Source organism: Lonchura striata, chromosome 33 (genome assembly GCF_046129695.1).
Source record: "Lonchura striata isolate bLonStr1 chromosome 33, bLonStr1.mat, whole genome shotgun sequence".
In the NCBI taxonomy this organism is placed as follows: Eukaryota; Metazoa; Chordata; class Aves; order Passeriformes; family Estrildidae; genus Lonchura; species Lonchura striata.
In genome coordinates, this window is record NC_134635.1 from 815,210 (window position 1) to 840,678 (window position 25,469).

Sequence of the window (25,469 nt, forward strand, 5' to 3'; positions counted from 1 at the left end):
TCTATTATAGTATAAAGGGGTAGCTTTTAGGGAGAGAAGCAGCTCGCTCTCTCTCTCTTCGCGGGATTCCCGGAGAAGCAGCTCTCTTCGGCGGCACTCACAGCGAAGCAGCCGGCGCGCGCTAAGCCGACGGCGGCGGAGCTCAGAGGCAACCCCGGCGCAGAGGAAGACCGGCCCCACTGCCACCAGATCTTCAGAGGAAAACTATACCCTTCTAAAGATCACCACTGCAGCTGCAATTCATCAACTATTGCAAGGGAAGCAATTGTCCCAGCAGAACTAATACTGGCATCCCTCAGGTTCTGGACTTTTTCTTTCACTGGTTTTGTTTGTACCGATTGCATTTGCCTTTTTAAATTGTTGTCTAGTTTTCTCCTAGTAAAGAATTGTTACTCCCACTCCCATATCTTTGCCTGAGAGCCTTTAATTTAAAAATCCTAGTAATTCAGAAAGAAGGGGGTTTACCATTCTCCATTGCACAGGAGGCTTTGCCCTCTTTCACAGACTCCTGTCTTGTCAAACCAAGACACAGGGGTGCCCAGGATGTGCCAGCCCTGGAACAGGCAGCCATCCAGGAATATGCAGGGACATTTCTGGAAGTGCCACGCACTGGACAGGACCCCCCATGCCAGGATGTGTCACCCCTGGACTGGATTTCCCCAAAACAAGGACCTCCCAGGACAGGACTCCCCTGGTTTTCCCCCAGGACAGAATCCCCTCGCCTTTCTCATCAGACTCTCAGCACAAACTGCCTCTTCCTTCTTGTCCAGGAAAAAGACAGTGAAAATGTTGAGGGGCACAGCCCAACACTCCCATCTTTACAGCCTCCCCACCCTTCCCTGCACCCCCACACACTCCATATTTCTCCTCCCCGGAGTCCCCCCAACCCATTCCCTGCTCAGATGCTCCCCTGGATCGCTGAGTCGGGAACCAGTGGTGAGGGGACATGGCACAAAAGTGAGGAAAATAAGGGAAAAAGAGAAATAACAAGAGGGAAATGTCAAGGGCAGGGGAGGACACAGAGGTAGAGCAACCCAGGACCCCCATGTGATGCATGCCCAGGAAACAAGCACCCCAAGAGGGCTGTGCTGAGCCCTGGGTCACCCCCAAATCTGAGGCACCCAGAGAAGGAGCTGTGACCCCCGTGCCCACCCAGGCACTGCCCATCCCTGGTACCCCCATTTCCCTGGGACCCCAGTCATGGGATCCCCATTCCTCCCCATTACTTCTGTCCCCATTTCACTGGGGCCCCCATGCGTAGATTGCAATTCCTCAGGATCTCCATTCCCAAGGAACCCCATCCCAGTAATTCCAGTCTCTCTGACCTCCCTTCCCTTGGGGAACTTGATTCCCCCAGGAACCCTGTTCTCCTGTACCTCCATTCCTTTGGCCCCCTTCCCATGATCACAAATCCCTCAGCACCACATAGTGCTCGGACCCTTAGTCCTGAGTCTGAGTACACCCAGCCCTTGCGACACCCATTCTTCTGAGACCCCATCCCTAGGCACCCCATTCCACCTCAGACTCCAAATTCTGCCAACACCACATCCCCACCATGGCTCACCATCATCCCCATGTCCCACCAGATCCACACCCTGCCCCAGTCCTGTCCCCACCCTGCCCTCAGCATGAGCCACCACCACGTGGGGATGAGACATGACCTCGCTTCCTTCCCCTTCATCCAAAGAGCCGCCAGCCAGGGGAGCGGTGGCCACAGCAGCCAGGGACAGCCAGTCCACATGGCTGGGGACATTGGGATGGCCGGGAAAGTGGCACTGCTCCTGTGGGATGAGTGCCCCGGCACGGGCCTGACAGCCCAGGGATGGGACCTGGTGAGGCAGAGACCGGTGGGGAGGGGGCACAGGGGGGCTGCGGGGTCCCCTGAGGTCCCCAAGGCCAGCAGTGCCAGTCTGTGTTGCCCACAGTACAGCTTGGTGTCACTGGGGATGTCGGGTGGCTTTGGGGACAGGAAGAGGGGGCAGGAATTTGGGGATGGGAATGTGGGGACAGGAATGTGGGGACTGGCACCTTTGGGCTCAGGGAGCTCTGGGCACAGGGACAAGGGAACTGGGATGCAGGGACAGAAGGGGACAAGAAGGGTGAGGATGGGGTCATGGGGATGGGATCATGGGGATGGGATCAGGAGCTGTTGGGGGTGACCTGGACCAGCATGGGGTGTGTCCATGGTGTCCTTGTGCCCAGGCTATCCACAGTGTCCCCATGTACTACAGGGTGGCCTCGGTGTCCTTGTTCCCAAGGCTTCTGTGCCACACGGATGTGGTGCAGGGGTGGCCCTGACACAGACATGTCCCCCAGCCTCTCCAGATCTTCTGGGGGCCATACCCATGCACCTTCTCACCATAACTGAAAGTTCTCCCTACGAGGACAGTCCCCACACTGTGACCCCCACCCAGCCCTGTCCCTTCTCTCTTCCAGCCCAGACCCTTGGCCTCATTGGTGAGTCCTCGGGGGATGCCATGTCCCCACCCCACTGTCCCCAGCCCCTTGGTGGCCCTTGCAGGCTGGTGTCCCCTGTCACCCACAGGTGCCCAGTCTACCCAGCTCCTCGTTGAGCCCCCCTGGAGGCCCGCAGTACTGTGGGACCGGGTGACACTGAACTGCCAGTGCTCAGGGACCACCGGTGCCGCCACCTGGTACAAGGATGGGCAGCACTGGGGACAGCAGGGACGAGACCGAATCACTGTTACCAAGAGTGGCACCTACACATGTTACAGACCCAGCACCGGGCTCAGCCCCACCATGAGAGTCTTAGATGGGGAGGAGGGGATCCTAAATGATCAGGGTGGTCCCTGATAGGTCTGGGTGGCCTCCACTCCGTGGGTGACCTCACACCCCTCGTGTGGCAAGAACCTGTCCCCTGCAAACAGGAGCATCCCAGTGCACCCCAGTCCACCCAGATGTCCAGGTGTCCACCCAGTGCAACTCTGACCTGTGTGGAGCCCCTCAGTGAGATGGGTCTCTCCTGTCCCCTAGACTGGCTGGTGCTGCAGGTGCCAGCACAGGCACTGCTGGAGGGGGACACCATGACACTGCGATGCCGAGGCAGTCAGGACAACCCAGTCACCAGGGTGCGATTTCTCTGGGACAAGAAGGATCTGCGGTGGTTCCTCAGGGGAAACAAGCTGTCACTGTCCCCTCTGCAGCTGCAAAACAGTGGCCGCTACCGCTGTGAGGGTTTGGTGAAATCCTGGCTGAGAAGGTCAGCAGCAGTGACAGTGACAGTGCATGGTGAGCACACCCACAGCTGGAACTCCAGTATCCTGACAGACCCAAGGTCACTTTCCAGTGGACTCAGGGTCACAATCCTCACCTTCCCATCTCCTTTCCTGAGCTCTTCCCAGTGCCGGTGCTGGAGGGTCCCCCTGAGCCCACCAAGGGTTCCCCCCTGGCTCTCAGCTGCCTCAGCACCCCCAGCCCCGTGCAGCCCCGAGCCTCTCTCCTGCACGTGTTCTACTGGGATGGGCAGGTGGTGGGGGGCCCGCAGGGGTCCCCGCAGCTGCTGTTGCCCACAATAGGGGTCTCCCACTCGGGGAATTACAGCTGTGAGGTGCGCTCCAAGGAGGGGAATGTGCGGAAGAGCAGCGCCCGGATCCACGTCACTGTGCACAGTGAGTGCAGGGATGAGCACTGGGAGCCCCCACAGCCTCCCCGGGTCCCTCATCACTGCCTGGGTACCCCTAGCCCTGCCCTGGGCCCCCAACCTTTCCAGGATCCCTCCCTGGCTCCATGCCTCCTCTCATGGGTACCTCCACAGCTCCCCCAGCTCTACATGGGTACCCCCATCCTTCCCCAACACCTTTTCTGTGTCTCACCGTCCCTGCCCTGGGTCCTTCCCCACAATCCCCCATTCCTAGCTCCTATCTCCCGATCCCTCAACAGGTCCCGTCACCCTTCTCAGGGTCCCCCCCATCCCTCTCTAAGGTCTACGCATGCTCCTCAGGTCCCACCATCCCCTTCCTGGGTCCCCTCAATCCTTCCTGGTGTCACCCACCTCCCTCTCCCACTGTCTCCACCTTGGACCTTCCATCCTTCCTCGAGCTTCTTTCCAAGCCCCTTCCTTATTGTGCCCCCTCCCACTCACTGGGGCCTCCCTGCTCCTCTTCCTCTCCCCTGGGTCCCTCACTGTCCCCTGGTGTCCCCCCATCTCCAGGGGTCCCACCCTCGGGGGTATCCCTGTTGGTGCAGCCCCCCGGGGGACAGGTGGCATCTGGGGACAGCCTGGTACTGAGCTGTGCAGTGGCCACAGGGACAGGTCCCCTGTCCTTCTCCTGGAACCTGGAGGGCTCAGAAGCATCGCTGGGCACCGGGCCCCGTCTGGAGCTGTGGCACGTTGGGGACAATGACAGCAGCCAGTACCTGTGCCGGGTCAGTGACGGGGACAGCGTGGCCGAGAGTGACCCCCTGAATGTCACCGTGCTGGGTGAGCGGGACCCTCAGGCTGGGGGTGACCTCACCCACAGCACCCCCGTCCCACCCTGCCCAGTGCCAGCCCTGTCTGTGTCCCTGCAGTGCCTGTGGCCAATGCCACCATCACCCCCGGTCCCCTGGCACACCAGGTGCGCGCAGGTGATCCCGTGACCCTGCGCTGCCCGATGCAGGTGGGCTCAGCCCCTGTCACCTTCACCTGGCTGCACAATGGGACAAAGGTGGCCCAGGGTCCCCTCCTGGAGCTCGGGGACGTCAAGGTGGCACATTCGGGCACCTACCAGTGTGTGGCCACCAACCAGCTGGGACAGGACGGGCACTGCGTGTTCTGGGTACTCAGCCCCGAGCTGGCCCTGGAGGTGACACCACGGGGACACAGGAACACAGGTGGGGTCACACAGGGTCACCAGGGAGTGCAGCACCCCTGGGGTGATGGGTGATCCTGATGTGTCCCCCTCTGTTTCTTGCAGTGGCCACAGGGGTCGGTGGCGCCCTTTTGTTCCTGGTCCTGCTCGTGGGTGTCATTGTGGCCTGGCACCAGTGGCACTGAGTGGGTGGGTGACAATGGGTGAATGGGGGTCCCAGGGAGCTGAAGAGGCCTCCAGAACTGGGGAGCAATAAGGCAGCACTCACAGGCCCAGAAAGGTGACCTTGTCTGGGGGTGCTGTAGGGCTTGGGGAGGTCCTGGAAGGTCCTGCAGGGATGTTGGGGCTTCTTTCAGGGGCCCTGTGGGCATTTGAAGGATCTTGGTCCTGCCTTGCTTTGGGTTCATGAGGCTTAGTTGGTCGGGGGCACTGGGGATGTTCATGAATTCTGAGGGGCTGCAGGGATACTTGGGGCTCCTGAGGGGAGAGGAGGTTCCCATGGACATTCAGGAATCCTGAGATGGGTCAGGGCCCAAGGACCCCACAGTCACCCTTCCCCTCTTTCCTTTGCAGCCACCAGGAAGCACCAGGAAAGGTGAGTGGGGGTCTCCAGCCATGAGTACCGTTTTACTCAACCCCACAAGTCTCCATCCCTTCCCACACATCTCCTTTATTCTCTCAGGGCTCTGCCACATCCCCCTGCACCCCCAGAGGAGGGGGAGGTGCTGTACACCCACGTTGTTATCACCCAGAGGACAGGGGGTGAGTAAGGGAGGACACATGCACAGGGACACATCACCCACGAGTGTCACCCCACCCAGATGCCACAGCCCGTGTCTCTCACAGCGTCCCCCCATGCCACCACACTCTGGGATCTCCAGGTGACCTATGCGGAGCTGCGGGGGCCACACGGGCAACCTCAGGAACCCAGTGACATCTACAGGAATGTGCTGTGACACCGGTGGGGAACTGGGGGGCACTGGGGGTCCCACCCATGGGCACCCACATGTGGGTGTGCTGCCACTAAAAACTGCCCCTCTCCCTCCCCGTGGAAGCACAAAGATCCCAAAGGGCAGAGAGAAGAAAAATTTCCTGAAACAGCAACAAGAGAGAATAAAACCAACAGCAACAAGGTTCAGAATCCAAAGGGTCACAAAAGGAATTATTTCCAGGGAAAGCCCTGACAAGGAACGAACCCCAGACATTTTCCCCAGCATGTTTTTTTCACCAGAGAAACCTGGCAGGACCCTGGACCTTCCTTGCTCTGATGGCCAAAGCAGCCTTCAGGAAGCTCTGGATTCTCTTGTCCTCTGTCCCAATCCCCTCCTCATGTTCCCCACCGAAGGTTGTCACAAAGGCCCTGTGGGGGTTCCGCAGCCTCTCCCATTTCCAGAACAGTCGGGATCCGGTCATGGCACAGGGTGGGGTGTCACAGACAGGAAACGTTTGGTTTCTGGAGACATTTTGGAAAACCTCTGTGTCGCAGGGATGGGTCAGGCCTTGCTTTAGGGAGACAGGGCCCTGTCTCGCCATCAGTCTATCAGCCGTGGCACACTGGAGACAGTGTGACACTCTACCAAACTCTGGTCCTGAGTGGCCAGGAGACCAGAAGTGCCAGCTGAGGAGAGGCCAAACGGCTTAAGAGGCAGAGCATGAGGTGGCCAAGACCTTTACTCTGTCTCCTCTTGGGGTGTCTGTCCCATCCACATTGAAATCCAGGAGTGATCATGCCTTTCGGTTTACAAGAGATATGTCTGCCAAGGAAAGTGGGAACCCTGCTGGAATAAGAAGACCCATGTCTAAAATTTTTTTAAATGTCAAAACTGATGAAGTTTATAGACAAAAGTACAGAAAACTAAATAGCATCTCTTTGCTGGGAAATTTATCAAGCAGAACAGAACAAACAACACAAACCCAGAACTTTCCTTCCCACTCAGGGCTCAGTTAGTCTTTGGTGCAGTTATGGCCACGGCCAGAAGGGGGCGCTGCAGGGAGCGCTCCCGGCCAGCAGGGGGCGCCCCACTCGAGCTCGATCCCCTCAGGGCCGATGGCGGCCTCGGAGGGAGGGAGGAGGGGAAATCGCTCCTTTTGCAAACTCACCGGCACCAATCGGTCCCGGCACCACCACCGGCAGTGGGCAGAAGCCCACCTGCCCTGTTATCCCGTCCTGCCTGCTGGGGACATGCTCTCTGCCTGCCAGGACATCCTGCTCCACCTGCCAGGGACATCCCACCTGCCCTGCTCTGGGCATTCCCCTTGCCCTGATTGCCAGGAACTTACTTTACCCCTAGAGAACCTCCCAAGCTCAGAGGAGGGCCTGCTTTACCTCTAAGGAGATGCCTCATCACTCCTCTGTTCCGCTCGCTTCCTCACTCGCTTTCTCGCCTCCCGGTTTTTCTTACCGATCCATCACTCTTCTGCGTTGCTTCTCCGTGTTGCTCCTCCATGTTGCTCCTCTGCGTTGCTCGTCTCACGCTGATCCTTGGGTCCAGAGGTAGACAGCAACTCCCGGGGGGCCCTTGAAGCAGTGGTTGAGCTGTCCTGCTGTCTGGAGCTCCTTTCAGGTGTGGCTATCCCGGACGAGCCCCCAAATTGAAACAAACCCGGCTTATGCCTTTATTAATGTTCTGCTCTTTATTAATAAAGATCAGCTGGGGAGGGGGCTCGACACGGAGCTCGCCCCCGCTGTTGTAGTTTTTTCCAGGTAGCTGAAGGGGGAAAGGTATGCAGAGTCTGTCTCTGAAGTCCATGTGGCAGACTGGTAGCCGAAAGGGTGGGGAGGTGTGCAGTCAGTATCTGAAGTCCTCATCAGCAATTGTCCCCTCTCCTTTCCTCATGGCACACTGTTAGCTGAAGGGTGAGGAGATGTGCAGAGCCTGTTGCTGAAATCCTGATCAGCAGCTGTTTGTCCTCCTTTCCTCCTGGTAAGTCCAGGAAAATCCGCCTCCTTTTTTCCTGATTCCCACAGCCTACTCCAGTCCAAACTTCTGTAGGTGATGCTGACAGGTCAAATCTCGATCAGGGATGTGTTTCCCTTTCCCCAGCCAGCACACCTGTCCAGCCCCCTCCACTGTGTTCAGTTTTCCATTTAGTGGTGTCTTTATCCGCAAAACCCCCTCCCATGATTCCAGAGGTTCCTCTATTTGCATCTTAGTCCTAGTATGGTAGTGTCGGTTAGCGGGGGCAGGGGGGTAGGTGATCCCCACGTGGTTTATATAAAACAAACAGAGCAATTAGCTAATTAACAATTCCATATCAGTACTTAATTAGAAGTAGCCACTGCTCCAGTGTTAACATGGGACCCAGGAAGGCCCTGTCCGCCTGGCGACCCTGGGGACATTGGGAACTTTGTTCATTACAGCGACATGTCCGGAGCGAGTGCTACCAGGGTAAGGTCCCCACAGCTCCGCGAACTGGAGGGGTACCCTGGCAGGGGTGGGGCAGGGCTGGGGCAGAGCCCTGTCTATTCCCCGTGCCCTGTGCAGGTGAGGAGGGCAGGGATGGAGCAGCTCTGGGGACACCTGGAATCCAGACAGGGTCACTCCCCACAGCCCCACCACGGCCGCAGCACACAGACATTGCTCGATGTTTCCACACAATTCCCTCTTGTAGGGCAGCCGAGCCAGAACCCAAATATTCTTGCCATGATGGTCCACAGGGCTGCAGGTTTGAGAGAGCAAGGAGGAGGGACCTGGTCAGGTTCTTGTGCAAAACGTTATTGTCTTTGCAGGGTTTCTGGAGCTATCTCAGACCCTTGCTGCAAGAGACAAAATGATTAATTGCTGCATTTCCGGACTGGTTCCCTCTCAGCTGCCCTTGCAGGGGCAGTTTCCAGCCAGCCCTGCTCTGAAAACCATCCAAGGCCCTCGCAGAGCCACTGCTTGGGCTCCCTTTGGGTTTTGTGCTTCTTGCAGGGCTGAGCAAACCACAGGCAGGCCACTTCCCCCACAGGATTCTCACCTCTGCAGCAGCTCTAAAGCTGCCAGAATCAAAGCCGGGGGACTAGGGGGACCCTCAGGTCCTGGCTGCCACCTGGGGCTGGCCAGAGCAGGGCTGGCCAGTGGCCACCCCTGTGCAGTGGGGCTGGGCCATGGCTGGGCTCCAGCCTTTCACTGACAGGGGTGCCCAGGATGTGCCAGCCCTGGAACAGGCAGCCATCCAGGAATATGCAGGGACATTTCTGGAAGTGCCACGCACTGGACAGGACCCCCCATGCCAGGATGTGTCGCCCCTGGACTGGATTTCCACAAAACAAGGACCTCCCAGGACAGGACTCCCCTGGTTTTCCCCCAGGACAGAATCCCCTCCCCCTTTCTCATCAGAGTCTCAGCACAAACAGCCTGTTCCTTCTTGTCCAGCAAAAAGAAAGTGAAAGTGTTGAGGGGCACAGCCCAACACCTCCATTCCCCACAGCCTCCCCACCCTTCCCTGAACTCCCCACTCCCCATTTTCCCCTACCCCTGGGTTCCCCCAACCCATTCCCTGCTCATGTGCTCCCTGGATTGTTGAGCCAGGAACCAGGGGTCAGGGGGCATGGCACAAAATGAGGAAAATTAAAGGAGAAATAAAGACTGGGAAAATTCAATGGCAGGGGAGGGCACAGAGTCAGGCAGCAACCCAGGAGCCCCATGTGATACTGCCTAGGAAACGAGCTCCCCAGACTGGGGGCTGTGCTGGGCCCTGGGTCACCCCAAAATCTGATGCACCCTGAGAAAGAGCTGTGACCCCCATGTCCACCCTGCCATTTCCCATCCCTGGCATCCCATTCCTGGAACCCCAACCATGGGACCTCCATCACTTTTGTCTCTCCTTCCCAGGGACCCCAATCCCAGGACTGCCATTGCCCGGGACCAGCCTTGCCTTGATCCCATCCCAGTGGCTGATTCTTCCACTAGAACCCCTCTTCCCAAGGGTTCTTTTTTCCCCCGTACAACCCAAACCCTGGCACCCACATGCCATGAGCCCAAATGCCTGGGGACCATGTTCCCACAGCACCCCCATCCCTGAATCCCCGCAGGCATGGAGACGCCAATTCCCCTGGAGCCCCACTCTCCTGGACACCCATCCTTGGTTCCCCACAACCCCCAAGCCCCCAGCAGCATCCCCCACCATGTCCCCAGACTATCCCAAATTGTCCCCAACCTGTCCCCTGCTGTGTCTCATTTCCCCCACCCTGCCCCAATCCTGTCCCCACCCTGCCCTCAGCATGGGCCACCCCCACGTGGGGATAAGACGTGACCTCGCTTCCTTCCTCTTCATCCGAAGAGCCGCCAGCCAGGGGAGCGGTGGCCACAGCAGCCAGGGACAGCCAGTCCACATGGCTGGGGACACCGGGATGGCCGGGAAGGTGGCACTGCTCCTGTGGGGTGAGTGCCCCGGGCACAGGCCTGACAGCCCAGGGATGGGCCCTGGTGGGGCAGAGACTGGTGGGGAGGGGGCACAGGGGGGCTGCGGGGTCCCCTGAGGTCCCCAAGGCCAACAGTGCCAGTCCCTGTTGCCCACAGTGGAGCTTGGAGTGACTGGGGATGTCAGATGGCTTTGGGGACAGGAAGAGGGGGCAGGAATTTGGGGATGGGAATGTGGGGACAGGAATGTGGGGACTGGCACCTTTGGGCTCAGGGAGCTCTGGGCACAGGGACAAGGGAACTGGGATGCAGGGACAGAAGGGGACAAGAGGGGTGAGCATGTGGCCATGGGGATGGGATCAGGAGCTGGTGGGGGTGACCTGGGCCAGCAAGGGCTGTGTCCGTGGTGTCCTGGTGCCCAGGGTGTCCACAGTGTCCCCATGTTCTGCCTCAGCCCAGGGTGGCCTCAGTGTCCCTTTTCCCAAGGCATCTGTGCCACATGGATGTGCTGCAGTGGTGGCTGTGACATAGACATGTCCCCGTGCCTCGCCAAATCTTTTGGGGACCATCCCCACGCACTTTCCCACAAGTACTGAAGGTTCTCCCCACGGGGACACTTTGGGGACAGCACACAAACCCTTTGCCCTCAGTGGCACTGTCCCCACAGTGCCACCCCCACCCAGCCCTGTCCCTTCTCCCTTCCAGCCCAGACCTTCAGCCTCGCTGGTGAGTCCTCGGGGGATGCCATGTCCCCACCCCGCTGTCCCCAGCCCCGTGGTGGCCCTGGCAGGCTGGTGTCCCCTGTCACCCACAGGTGCCCAGACCACCCAGCTCCTTGTGGAGCCTCCCTGGAGGCCGGCAGTGCTGTGGGACCAGGTGACACTGACCTGCCAGGGCTCGGGGACCGCCAGTGCCACCACCTGGTACAAGGATGGGAAGCGATGGGGCCAGCAGGGACAAGACCAAGTCACTGTCACTGAGAGTGGCACCTACCAGTGTCACAGACCTGGCACCGGGCTCAGCTCCCCTGTGATGGTCTCAGACGGTGAGAGGGGTTTGGGTGTCCCCAGCCTGGCACCATGGGAACCCCAAGGGCTCTGGGTGGGCTCCGCTCCATGGGTCACCCCCTGATGTGCCCAGAGCCTGTCCCCTGCTCTGAGGGGACCCCGTGCTGAAATTGGGGAACCCTGGTGTGCTGGTGTGACCCGATGGGGGGTCCCGGTGCCATGGGGTGTGACAGGACCCCTCTGTCCCCCAGACTGGCTGGTGCTGCAGGTGCCGGCGCGGGTGCTGCTGGAGGGAGACACGCTGACACTGCGTTGCCGGGGCTGGTCGAACTACACTGTCACCTCAGTGTCCTTCTATCACGAGGGCAAAGAACTGAGGTGGTTCCGTGAGGGGACCGAGCTGTCCCTGTCCCCGCTGCGGCTGCACCAAAGTGGCCGCTACAGCTGCAAGGGCTGGATGGAAAACTGGGCTTGGAAGGAGTCACTGCCAGTGACAGTGACAGTGCAGGGTGAGCACCCCCACAGCGTGAACTCCAATATCCTGGCACCCCCAAAGCCACTTCCCATCAGACTCAGAGTCACCGTCCTCACCTCCCCTCGCCTTCCCTGAGCTCTTCCTGGTGCCGGTGCTGGAGGGTTCCCCCAAGCCCACCGAGTGGTCCCCCCTGGCTCTCAGCTGCCTCAGCACCCCCAGCCCCCTGCGGCCCCGAGCCTCCCTCCTGCATGTGTTCTACCAGGATGGGCAGGTGGTGGGGGGCCCGCAGGGGTCCCCGCAGCTTCTGCTGCCCAAAGTGGGGGTCTCCCACTCGGGGAATTACAGCTGCGAGGTGCGCTCCGAGGGGGGGGCCGTGCGGAAGAGAAGCACCAGGCTCCATGTCACGGTGCGCAGTGAGTGCGGGGATGGGCACGGGGAGCCCCCAGGGCCTCCCTGGGTCCCTGTCTGGGGACCCCCATCAGCATCTGGGGACCCCCAGCCCTGCCTGACACATTTCTCGGGTCCCCCCCTCCCTTCCCAGGTCCCGCCCTGGTGCCCTCAGTCCTCCCCAGCTCCTTCCTCCCATCCCTTCCCCAATCACCCCATCCTTTCCAGGGACCCGCCCAGGGTCCCCCAACACTGTCAGGGGATCCCCAGCCCTCCCTGACAACATCCCCAGCACTCTTCATCACGGCCCGCATCCCTCCCTGGCTCGTTCCATCCTTTCCTGGGTCCCCCATCTGTGTCCCAGGTCCCCCCATCCCTTCTCGAATCCCACCCTGGGTCCCCCCATCCCTTACCAGCTCCTCCAGCCCTGCCTGGGGATCCCCATCCTTCCCCGACACCTTTTGTGTGTCCCCCCATTACTACCCCAGCTCCCTCCCAGATGCCCCATTCCCGGCTCGTGTCTCCCCATTCCTCCCTGGGTCCCCTCATCCCTGCCTGGTGTCATCCCCCTCCCTCTCCCGGTGTCCCCTCCCCGAACCTCGGAGTTCCTTTCCAAGCCCCCCCCATCTCTGCCCCCCTCTCCCTCCCTGGGGTCCCCCTGCCCCTCCCCAAATCCCTCGGTTCCTCACTGTCCCCTGGTGTCCCCCTCCCACAGGGGTCCCGCCCTCGGGGGTGTCCCTGTTGGCGCAGCCTCCCACGGCACAGGTGGCACTTGGGGACCGCCTGGTGCTGAGCTGCGCGGTGGCCAAGGGGACAGGTCCCCTGTCCTTCTCCTGGCACCGGGAGGGCTCAGGGGCACTGCTGGGCACCGGGCCCGGCCTGGAGCTGCGGCACGTTGGGGACAATGACAGCGGCCAGTACCGGTGCCGGGTCAGCAACGGGGACAGCGTGGCCGAGAGTGACCCCCTGAATGTCACCGTGCTGGGTGAGCGGGACCCTCGGGCTGGGGCAGACCCCACCCACGGCAACCCATCCCACCCCGCCCAGTGCCAGCCCTGTCTGTGTCCCCGCAGTGCCTGTGGCTAATGCCACCATCACCCCCAGTCCCCTGGCACACCAGGTGCGCACAGGTGATCCCGTGACCCTGCGCTGCTCGGTGCAGGTGGGCTCAGCCCCTGTCACCTTCACCTGGCTGCACAACGGGACAAAGGTGGCCCGGGGTCCCCTCCTGGAGTTTGAGGACGTCGAGGTGGCACATTCGGGCACCTACCAGTGTGTGGCCACCAACCAGCTGGGACAGGATGGGCACCGTGTGTTCCATGCACTCAGCCCAGAGCTGGCCCTGGAGGTGACACCATGGGGACACAGGAACACAGGTGGGGTCACACAGGGTCACCAGGGAGTGCAGCACCCCTGGGGTGATGGGTGATCCTGATGTGTCCCCCTCTGTTTCTTGCAGTGGCCGCAGGGGTCGGTGGCGCCCTTTTGTTCCTGGTCCTGCTCGTGGGTGTCATTGTGGCCTGGCACCGGTGGCACCGTGTGGGTGGGTGACAATGGGGTGACGGGGATCCCAGGGAGCTGTAGAGGCCACCAAAATTTGGGAACGATAGGGAACCCCTGAACTGTTACCTTGGCTGGGGATCCTGTAGGGTTTGGGGAGGTGCTGAAGGGTCCTGCAGGGATGTTGGGGCTTCTTTCAGGGGCCTTTGGGGTGGTTTGAGGGGGTCTCTGTCCCTGCTGAGTTTTGGGTTGTTGAGGCTGAGTTTTTTGGGGGCACTGTGGGTGTTCATGATTTCTGGGGGGCTCCAGGGATGCTCAGGGTTCCTGAGGGGAATTGAGGGTTTCATGGAGGTTCAGGAATCCTGAGAGGGATCAGGGCTCTGGGACCCCACAGTGACCCCTCCCCTCTTTCCTCTGCAGCCACCAGGAAGCACCAAGAAAGGTGAGTGGTGGTCTCCAGCCATGAGTCCCCTTTTAGCCCAACCCCAAAACTCTCCATCCCTTCCCACACATCCCCTTTATTCCTTCAGCGCCCCCTCTGTTCCCCCGGCCTGCCCAGAGGAGGGGGAGGTGCTGTACACCCAAATTGTGACCCCCGAGAGGGCAGGAGGTGAGTACGGGGGGGGACACACGCACAGGGACATGTCACCCACAAGTGTCACCCCACCCAGATGTCACAGCCTGTGTCTCTTGCAGCGTCCCCCCATGCCACCACGCTCCAGGATCCCCAGGTGACCTATGCGGAGCTGCGGGGACCCCACGAGCGACCTGGGGAACCCGGTGACATCTACGGGAGTGTGCTGTGACACCGGGGGGAACTGGTGGGCACTGGGGGTCCCACCCATGGGCACCCACACCTGTGGGTGCTGCCACTAAAAACAGCCACTCTCCCTCCTTGTGGAGGCACAAAGATCCCACAGGGCAGAGAGAAGAACAATTTCCTGAAACAGCAACAAGAGAGAATAAAACCAACAGCAACAGCAACAAGGTTCAGAATCCAAAGGGTCACAAAAGGAACGATTTCCAGGGAAAGCCCTGAGGATGTCACAAAGGCCCTGTGGGGGTTCCGGAGCTTCCACCTTTTCCAGGACAGTCGGGATCAGGCCATGGCAGTTGAATTCCTTCTGTCCCCACAGCAGCTCTACCAAAGCCCCATGATGCCGTTTGGGCTCCCTGAAATTTCCTCTCCTGAGTGTGAAGCGATACATGGAATAAATAAATAGATTCCACAACCTGGGGTATTTATGAAGTGAGTATGTATTGTCAGCACTCGGCACAAGTGAGATATCTCTCTGAAAACTTGTGCCTGGAGCCTCAGTCTGACCCACACCTTTATTCCCAAGGTTTTCCATATGCAATACATTGCACAACTTTTCTAGGTTTATTCAACGTTGCCCTGGTACTGCCTGCCCTTGCGTCTCATGCTAAATAGGTCCACACCCTTCTGGGCACATATGGTTTGCTGTGGTGGTCATACGGGGGTCTTCTGAAGCTGAAGATTTTGGTCTTCCTCATGACTGAACTTTTGAACTTTTCCTCTCTGCATGTGCACTTTTTGTCCTTTGGTGCTTATCTGTGTACGTCTGTCAGTCTTGGTAGGATTGGAGACAGAGGAGCTTGTTTATCTTTATCTGGGTTCTTTGCATCCCTAGGTATTGCTCTTTATGCAAGATGCTTCAGAAATTTGCATTTTCTTATGCCCTTTGTACCATGGCAGAGGTTTCTTAAGTAAAAGGTTAAAATTCAACACATAACCCTACAACTAACATATAAATGCTTCATTCATTTTGTTAACTTAAGTGAACCCCAAAAATCTGTATTTCAAGAGAATCTGTGCTAAGGATTCCTGGGGCCTCATGTCCAGTCTCAAGGGCCTGTTTTGGCCATTCCCAGTCAGGGTCACTTCATCTCCCAGCTCAGTCCCGGTTAGGATCCCCCTTCACCACAGGAATAGAGATGGATTCTACCCCTACAGATCTCGATGGCAACAGGGGACATTGTGCCCTGGGTCACCGAAAGCCATGAGCTCCTGTGGCTCTGCTATGCCAGGCCATGGATCCACACAGTCCAAGGGATCCCAGTGTCCCTTTGGCCTACCTGGCAGAAGCCAGGGGCCCTCTAGTCCTGGTCTTGGCATTTGCTGCTCACTCCTGTTATATGCAGTAGATATAATTTGCGCCATTTCTACCATGATATATGTGATATTGAATATTTGTTGGAGTATACATGTTTGTATTAGGACTTCCCCCAACCCTCGCAGGCGAAACCTGGTGTATGTTGAAACCCAATTTACACGTAAAAAGATGTGGCTCGGCCAGTGTTGGAACTCAAAATGTTCCTCAGACATTCTTGGAGGTTCCAGGCCTTGGTCAGAAGCATTTTAGACCCTGGCAGGCAGCTGGAAACAGCTGTGATTTTGAGTTTGAGCCACGGAATGAGTTACCAACTTTGGAGGTGGAGCAAGCAGTCACAAAGGGTTAGATAGTATAGTAGAAGCAGTTACAAAGTAGAGGGGAAAATTTTTTAGTATTTTACAGGGAGGTTTTAGCACCTGTCCAGGGGGGTTTTTACTTTGTACATGGGGGTCAGAAGTTCTAAGATGGAGGAAAGTGGGCTGATCCTGTTCTTCCTCCTTCTTCTTCCTTGCCTCCATGTTCTTGGTGATGCTGGCACTTATGGATTGGTTTAGAGTAGAAAAGCACCTTTTAACATAGGTAGTAGGTATTGGGGGAAAACTATAAACATGGAACACGTAATATATCATATAAAAGACAGCAGCAGCCCTGGGTGGGGAGAGAGAAGAAGAAGACACCAGATAGAGAGGGTGTCAGGAGTGTGTGTGCCTCCTGCCTGGGCTGCTGACCAAACAGCTACAGCCCACGAAAACAATCTTTTAGATAATTAGCAATAAACTGCCTTGAGACCAAACAATAAGAGGCTGCAGTTTTTCTTTGGAATCATGGGTTGGAGGAGAGACTTTACCACCACATGGAACCCCTGAACCAGGCCGGGGGTTCCAGCACCTAGCGTCCCTGGGTGGGCACAACAACAAAAAGAACAAGAAGCCAAAACATCAAACAACCTCCAACCTTCATCAGCAGAAAAAAAAAAAAAAAAGAGAGCACACACACTCTACACAGATTCCAGGAAGAGAGGGAGCGGAAAGCAAATTGTTAAAAATAAGGGCCAGGAGACCTTGTGCTCCTCTCTTGACAGGCCTTTATTTAATAGGAAAGCCTATGGGGGTGGGGGTGCGGGGTTCGCGACGCCGCCGCTGCTCCCAGACGAGTCGACGTCCCAGAGGAGGGGTCAGCGAGCCTGTCGATTCCGGCAGGGTCGGAGTCTGCGCCCTCACGGGATACGTCCCGAGACTCGTTCGTAGCTTGCTGGTCTAGGGGTCTCTTTGTACTCTTGCTCTCTTAAGGTTATGGCGATCACCTTCAGAGTTCTTAAGAGTCCTCTCTAGTTCTCTGAAGGTTTCTCTACAGGTGCGTGTAGATTATTTGGTCCTCTTTGTCCTTGGCTCGTTGTCAGAGTCCATTCTGTTGTGCGTAGCAGTCTGATAATTATTAGTCAACGCTCGCTTGGCCCTCTGGGAAATCGGAGGCCTCCTCTGGGAGTGGTTTTCTGGGAGCGGCTTTGGAACTACCCGACGCAGTGGGACAAGGGGTCAGAAAATGCTTTTAAACTTCCAACAACAACACACCCGGTAAGTAGAAGGTCTTCATAAGGGGATTTTTAACAAAATACTTATAACAGGAGGGGTACAGAGACTTAGGGAGTTAACTAGGGGAATACAGTTTGGGCATAGGGGTGGATGTATAAATGGGGTAATTAACAAGGGATTTCCGAACTGTGAGGAGATAAAACAGGCAGAAGATTAGACATTAAATTTTTCATCTATAACAATTCCCCCCTCTCTTATTTTGACCGGGCGTAAGCCCGCGTCAATTAGCCACTTTTGGCTCCTAAACATGAACCTTTTTAGCCCTTTGGTATTGCTCATATGCTTCTTTTGCTGCTTCCTGTTCTGTACTTTTTAGCATCATTACTTTGGTCTGCTTATTGTTTTGAGAGGTTTCTAGGGTAATGGGAATCATATAGCTAGATCGGACCATTGATATAATTATTTTGCTCAAACAGGGTATGAGGCAAGGAAGAAACATTAATCCAACTAATCCCGCTATAGCTAAGAAAGCTGCTTTTTTCCACCAGTTGCCTTTCCAAGACCAAAAGTTATCCCACCAGTCTGAATTAATTAGTGGGGTCCACTCCTGGGTTCCTACATGCGCAATTTTTCTAATCTCTTTGGAGATGTTACGGATGACTTCACTTTTATCATCTATCTCAAGGCAACACTCAGTAGTATTAAATTTTCCACATATTCCCCCTTCATCAGCCAATAGGTAATCAACGGCTAGCCTTATCTGATACACTACTGTTCGAGTCTGGGAGAGTTGGTCACTGACATGTTCTAGGGCCAGGGCCGTCCTATTTGAAATAGTTTCTATCACGGCTTGTAGTCTTATTAGACGATTTAACAGATATATAGGGGTTCGATACCCCCACGAGCCGTCTTGTGCCCAAGTAGCGGGCCCATAGGTGTTGATAATTTTCTCTGGTGTCCAGGTCTCTCCTTTCCATTCTTGGGTTGCTCCTAGGTTAATAAGACTTCTTTTCTTTCTTTTTGTATGATTTTCTAGATCATCATATAAAGGGACTCCCAACCCCGGACCTGCCTCTTTGGGGAGTAGGAAGAAAGCTGGTTTTATGACTCCCATTGTGCAGCTGCCCGTCCAATCCCCTGGTAGTTGGGTATAAGCTGCTTTCCCGCAAATCCAGAAGAAGTTCCCTGGAGCTCTCCAGAAACTTTCATCAGTTATGTGTGGAAGCTCCCAATATTTTGATATGGAGCGAATTCCCTTGAATGGATTTGTTCCTTTTTCTGCACATTCGAATAAACGGTAACCTTCGTGGTATATGCACCCTCTCTCCTTTTTATTTAAACTCCAGTATCTGTTGGGTTCTTGGGGGACCCATCGAGTAAGGAAAGGTGTTCCTTTTGTTAGCAAGTATCTTTTACAGGCTAATCTGCCTACTGAGGTGCGAAACTGGTTTCCCGTCCGTAGGATACACTCTTCCCCGATCACCTCGCCTTTCAATTCCCATTTTTCCTTTCTTCTATAGCCTGGCATCATTTGTCCCTCCCCTGATAGTTGGAGTCCTAAAATTTCCCGAGGTTTAAGGCTTATGCCTTCCCAAGGCCATACATCTGACATTTGTGTACTCCCACAAACCCAGCATCTGGTAATATTTAGTTCTTTACTGATCTTTTCCATTAAGTCAATGAATAGATTTTTACCACTTAAATCTTCCCACTCTTTGTTACTAATTGTCATATCCACCTTTCTTTCTTTAATGATGTCTATTTCTCCTTTTATTATTCCTCTCTTTTCAAAGCATAACCAAGTATCTTTCATGGGACACTCCCCTAGGATCCGTTGCCTAAACGAGGCTGTATTCTTGGTGATCCAATAGATCTTCCCTCCCTCTTGGCAGGTCTCTAATTGTGACTGATTATAGCAGGAAGGGCTCAGGTTGCTGTGTACTCTAATCAGAGATTCCAGGTTCTCCCCATCGTACAATGGATGGTAGCACTTGATACAGGAGTCTATTCCTCCCGTGCCATATAAGCACACCATTACTATTATCAGTGCTTTCACGGAGGGTTGACCCCTTTTTCTCAGGAGTCCGGTAGGAGCCATTATTTTCGACCTCCCCCGGTCTTGCCTCCTGGAATTATTTCCTGGGTCTTGTACTGGGGAGCCGAACCTTGTCCTCCCTGCCTCCCTCCCGTTTCTCCCTCTTTTGGAATTTGTTTTCTCCTCAGGGGTACTTGTCCCAGGAAAGGTATGCGATATACTTCTAAGAAAGTGCAGCTGTTTCTTGGGGGTTTCAAACACTAATAACAGTTAATATATATTCGGAAAACTTACGAACTTCCTTATTTATAACTAGTTCTGTCTGTAGAAATTATACTGGTAGCAGAGGTTACTGGCGTGGTTTGCTATTATCAGTTCTTAGGGGTTTTTCTCAGTTTCACCTTTAGAGCTCCAGCGGGAAAAGCAGTCCAGGTTGGGGTGGTTTCTGTGGAGTCGGTGTCCTCACTCGGGGGTTTCACAGGCCCTTTGACTCTCGAGATGTGTGTCCACCCCTTCTCCAGAGTCCTAACCGCGGTATGAGTGGTGAGCAGGACTTGATATGGTCCTTCAAATCGGGGAGTAAGAGGAGCATTATTCCATGATTTAATCAAAACCCAGTCACCAGGATTAATGTTATGGGTGCATACTTCTAAGGGAGGAGTCTGAGGGAGGTACCCCTTTTTCCTAAGTTGTTCTAGCGTTTTTACAATAGTTTCTAAGTACTTCCGAGAGGCTTCTTCCCCTTCTACATATTGAGCAGTACTATAAGGGGAGAGTAAAAATGGGAGGCCAAACAACATTTCATAGGGGGATACTCCTAGGTCTGCCCTAGGGCGGGTTCTTATTTGTAGTAGCGCTAGAGGAAGGCACTGTACCCAATCTAGGCCCGTTTCTAGAGCTAGTTTTGTAAGGGTGGTTTTGATAGTCTTATTCATTCTTTCAACTTTGCCAGAGCTTTGGGGGTGCCACGGGGTATGTAACCTCCATCGAATGCCCAGGGCTTCAGTAATATCATGCAGAATGCGGGCTGTGAAGTGAGGGCCTTGGTCGGAGTCGATGTTATTTATTAGCCCGTATCGGGGGATAAGGTTCTCTAATAATATTTTTACCACTGTCCCTGAGGTTTCGTTGCGAGTGGGGAAAACCTCAGGCCAGTGGGTCAGATGATCTACGATTACCAAAAGGTGTTTATATCCCCTTGCTGGAGGCATCTCTGTAAAGTCAATTTGCACATTCTGGAATGGTCTTTCGGCCAGTTCTCTCCCGCCTGCTATAGGTTTCCTCATTACTTTCTGGTTTACTTTTTGGCACGTTATACAGCCCTGGGTGACAGCTCTTGCGATGTCATATATCCCTTTACACGCATAATTTCTCAAAAAATGATCACAGAGCCCTTGGGTCCCCCAATGGGTAAGTTGGTGCATTTCAGCTAGGAGTCTCCGTGCCAGGGCCTTACATATAAACTTTCTCCCATCTGGAAGTACCCACTCCCCTTGGGGCCCTTGTTGTAATTTTAGATCTTTTATTGCTTTTTGTTCCTGCTCAGTAAATATTAGTTTTTCTTGCATGGTATTCTCTTCCCTGTCTGTCTCAGTTACACGGGTTAGTTTCAGGATTTTGATCGACTCCTCTGGGTCTTGAGCTACTCTTTTTGCCGCTAAATCGGCCGCTCGGTTCCCCCTTACCTCTAAGGAATCACCTTTCCTATGTCCTCTCACATGCACTACCGCAATTTCTTCAGGCCCTTTTAATGCTTCTAGGAGGGATTGGATCATTTCTCTGTGTATTAAATCTCTTCCCTTGGAGTTCAAATAACCCCTTTCCTCCCAAATTTTTCCGAAGGTGTGGACTATACCAAAAGCGTACCGAGAATCGGTAAAGATGGTTCCACACTTCTTATCTAGGAGCTCTAGCCCTCTCTTTAGAGCATATATTTCACATAGCTGTGCCGACCACTGTGCTGGCAATTTCCCTTTTTCCAGAACTTCTAGATCTCCTTTACTAGATACTTGCACTATTGCATATCCTGATTTCCGTGCTCCATCTACTACTCTTGATGACCCATCACTGAAATATATTTCCCCTCGTTCTAGGGGTATATCACTTAAGTCCGCCCTCACTTTCGTCTGCAGGCTAATCACCTCCATGCACTGATGTTCAAAGCCTGATGCCGGTTCACCTGACAAAAACTGGGCCGGGTTTATTAGCTTGGTGGTCGTTAGCTCTAGGTGGTCTGAGCTCATCAGCATGATTTCATACTTCAATATTCTGGCGTCTGAGAGCCACTTATGAGCCCCTTGGCTAAGGGTTCCCTTGATGTCATGGGGAGTGTATGCTTTAATTTTCCCTTGAAATGTTAGTTTGTTGGCTTCTTCTACAATAAGGGCCGTGGCTGCAATGGCTTGGAGGCAAGTGGGCCATCCCCGAGCTACTGGATCTAGGAGTTTTGACAAATAAGCAATGGGCTTCTTAAAACCCGCCCAATCCTGAGTTAATACCCCATGGGCTATCCCTTCCTCTGTATTGATAAATAGATGGAATTCTTTTTTCAGATCTGGCAGTCCCAGGGCTGGCGCTGAAATGAGTGCCTGCTTGAGCCCTTCTAGCTTTTCATTATCTTCTTTTGTCCATCCTACTGGGTCCGGGAGAACTAGCTTTTCATACAAAAATTTGACTTTTTGTGTGTAACCTTCTATCCATAATTTGCAGTACCCAAATAGGCCTAATAATTTTCTGATGTCCCTTTTTGTTTTTGGGGGTGGGAGGGAGGTAATTCCTGATATCCTTTCAGGATTTAGTTTCTTGTACCCTGGTCCAATCATATGTCCTAGATATATTACCTGGGGTTCCATAAACTGTAATTTATTTCTTGATACTTTTAATCCAATTTCCCCCAAATAATTTAATAACTTTATGCTAGTCCTTCGGACTTGTTCTTGATTCTCCCCAGAGACCAGAAGGTCATCTACATATTGTAGGATCTGGACTCCTTCCTCTGGGGCAAATACTTCCAAGATCTTTTCTAAAGTTTGCCCAAAAAGGTTAGGGGACTCGCAGAAGCCCTGCGGCAACCGAGTCCATCTCAGCTGCATTCTCCTACTCCCTTCGGTGTTTTCCCATTGGAAGGCAAACCAATCCCGACACTCTAGGGCTAATGGGCAGGCCCAGAAAGCATCTTTCAGATCTACCACCGTAAACCAGGCGTGGCAACAAGGAATTTTACTTAGGAGGGTGTACGGGTCTGGTACCGTAGGGTGTTTTGTGATGGTCCTCTTGTTGATCTCTCTAAGATCTTGTACCAATCGGTATTTTCCCTCTGCCTTTCGGACTGCCAGAATCGGAGTGTTATGGGGTGACATGCAAGGCTCTAGGATCCCTTCACTCAGCAAGGATTGAATAATGGGCTCCAGCCCCCTTCTACTTTCTAGTGATAGTGGATATTGTTTGACTTGTACGGGGGGTCCTTCTGTCATTTGTACTTTCAAGGGAGGAATGTCTAATTTTCCATATTTCCCTGTCTCAGCCCAGACTCCTTGATCTATTTCCCTCAATTCCACTTCAGTCAGCTTAAACATTTTCACTACCATTCTCCCTCCCTGGGGAATTATCCCTATTCCCAGTTGGATTTGGATGTCCCTCCCCAACAGGTTGGTGTCTAGATCTGGGAGGTAGACCAGGTCTACTCGGCTTATTTGGGAGTTCCCTCTTACCAGTACTTTCTCCAATACCGATGCAAAAAAAGGTCTGCTTTCCGCCCCTACGAGCTCACATGTTTTATCCCCAATTTTTACTCCGCGTGGAACTGCATTTATGCTAGATCGATCTGCTCCAGTGTCAACTAAAAACTCAAACTCTTGAAAGTGGGGACCTACCTCTAAAGTTATCAAGGGCTCTATAGGATGGTACACGGGGTCCCCCAGAACGTAGAGCCCCTGACACCCCTAATCTTCCCCCCTTAGCACTTTTTCCAAGGCGTCCTGTTCTCTTATCATAACCTCATCTCGGGCGGCTTTCTCACACTCCCTCCTAAAATGTCCACTCTCTCCACAGTAATAGCATTTTAGATCTCTGGGCTGCCTAGGTTTCATATGGCCATGTGCTGCTGAAGCTTTATGTCCTCCAGGTGGATTCGAACTTCCCGTTCCTCCTGCTGGTTCCTTCTTCATCCCTACACTTTCCTTTGTCCCCACACTTTCCCTTGCCACCGCCACCATCATACGGGCCTTATTCTTCATTTTCTCCTCCTCTCTACGCAAGTACACTTTCAAAGCCTCCTTCAACAACTCATTAATCCCTTTCTCTTGCCAGTCTTCTAACTTTTCTAGTTTCCTCCTGATATCCGGCCATGCCTTGGACACGAATTGAACTTTTAGCAGTACTTGGCCTTCTCTACTTTCTGGGTCTATGGTGGAATATTGCTGGAAACTCCTTTTCAATCTCCCTAGCCAAGCCGCTGGGGTCTCATCCTTTTCCTGGCAGCAATCGAATGCCAACTTTGAGTTGGTTCCTTTTGGCACAGCTTCCCTGATTCCCCTGATCATTAATGTCCGATATTCCTCCATATTCCGTCTGTCCCGCTCCCTATTGGGGTCCCAGCCCGGATCATTGACTGGTAGCTTACACTCTGCAGCGACCCCGGTCTGATTCTCTCTGTCCCAAATCTTCACGGCTGCTGCCCGAACTAACTTTACTTCTTCTGGACTAAACAGGATTCTTAAAATGGAGGTGAGCTCCCCCCAGGTGTAGATATTGGGACCCAGGAATTGGTCAACCTGCTGTGCTACCCCGACCGGATCTTCTACCAGGTTACTTAACTCCTTTTTAAAACTTCTTACCTCTGAAGAGGTTAGAGGTGCATTTACATACCCTATTCCCCCAAGGACTCCCCCCATGGGTACCTCTCTCAGAGGGAATAGTCTGTCGGTCTGTAGGGTCCGAGATCGAGTATTGCAATACGGGCCCTTGTCTAAACTCTCTCCTGGGATTTCATTACAGGTCTGGGGCGGTGATGGCTCTTTAGGTTCAATCTTGTTATTTGCTACAAGCTGAGATTTTTCCCACAATAAGGGAGGCTTAGGGACCACCTTCGGTGAGGGGGATTGAGACATTTGCGTGGTCGATTTTGTCGATAGGTGTCCAGAGTAAACTGAGGGACTCGGGGTATATGGGGGAAGGACGGGGGTAGAGAGAGGATCGGTAACTAGGGAGGAAGCTGGGACTTGGGACTGGTCCTTCGGAGTTAGGGGAACAGAGGTTATGGGAGTGATAGGTGGTGGGGGTAAAAGATGGGGAACCTGAGAAGGGGAAGAGAACATTGGGACAAGAGTTAGAGCAAGAGGCGTCTGGGGAGCAGAAGGAATCGCCTGAGGTGGCACAGCAGGTATTGACTGGTCGGACTGGGACGGTGAAGAATTGAGTGAAGAAGAAACATGGGTTAGGAGTGGGATCTGGGGTGGAGACAAAGGTACGGGGGTAGAGTCCGGAGGAGGGGGTAGTGGAATGGGGTTTCGGGGTCGCGAGGGAGGTTCGAGGGGAGGAGGCAAATGATCCAGAGGATCCCAGTTTTTACTCCTTTCCTCCCTTTCCCTTTCTTCTCCCTCCTTATGTTCCTTCAATTTGCACATTCTTGCTGACCTCACACCAGGTCTTTCCCTTACCCAGCATTCCGCATACACTAGTTGGTCCCTATCTGGTTCGGGTTGGCTACTCAAGCCTTCCTTCAATTGATTGCACATCCAAACATCTGCTGACCCGAACCACGGCCACTCGATACCTAATTTTGGCCATATTTCCATACAGAAATGAATCATTTTAATCTTGTCTAAATCCCGTGTCAACTCATTCCTCTCCCACTCATCTAACATTCTCCCGAGGGGGCTATCCGGGGGAATGTTCCTGACCTTCTTAGCTCTCTTTCCACGGGAAGACTTCTTACTCCCACACTGTCCCATCTTATCGAAAAAAAATCTAACGTGCCCCTACCCGAACGCAAAACAACTGACGGGCAACACAAAAACCAAACTAGACTTATTCCTCTTATAACTAAAACTCAACGAAAAAAAGTCTACCTCCTGTGGCCTATCACTGACCGGTCCACAGAAACTAAAAACCCGCAGTCTCCCGTCTCCAAGGACACTGCCTGAACTTAAATAAAACCCAGGGGTCCCTTCCCACACCCTTTTCCTCAGGCTGGGTCCTAGCGGCTACCCCTCGGTCGGGAAGTTTTTGGAGTGGGGTCCAAA

At 54.3% G+C, this 25,469-nt stretch overlaps 1 long non-coding RNA gene across 1 annotated transcript; it reads left to right on the forward strand.

Moving 5' to 3' along the window:
* The first annotated feature begins 17,109 nt into the window (after window positions 1–17,109).
* Window positions 17,110–18,504, forward strand: LOC144247763 (uncharacterized). The gene is made up of 2 exons (XR_013341300.1): window positions 17,110–17,234; window positions 18,229–18,504. It is a non-coding gene; the product is annotated as an uncharacterized LOC144247763 (long non-coding RNA).
* The last annotated feature ends 6,965 nt before the right edge of the window (window positions 18,505–25,469 follow it).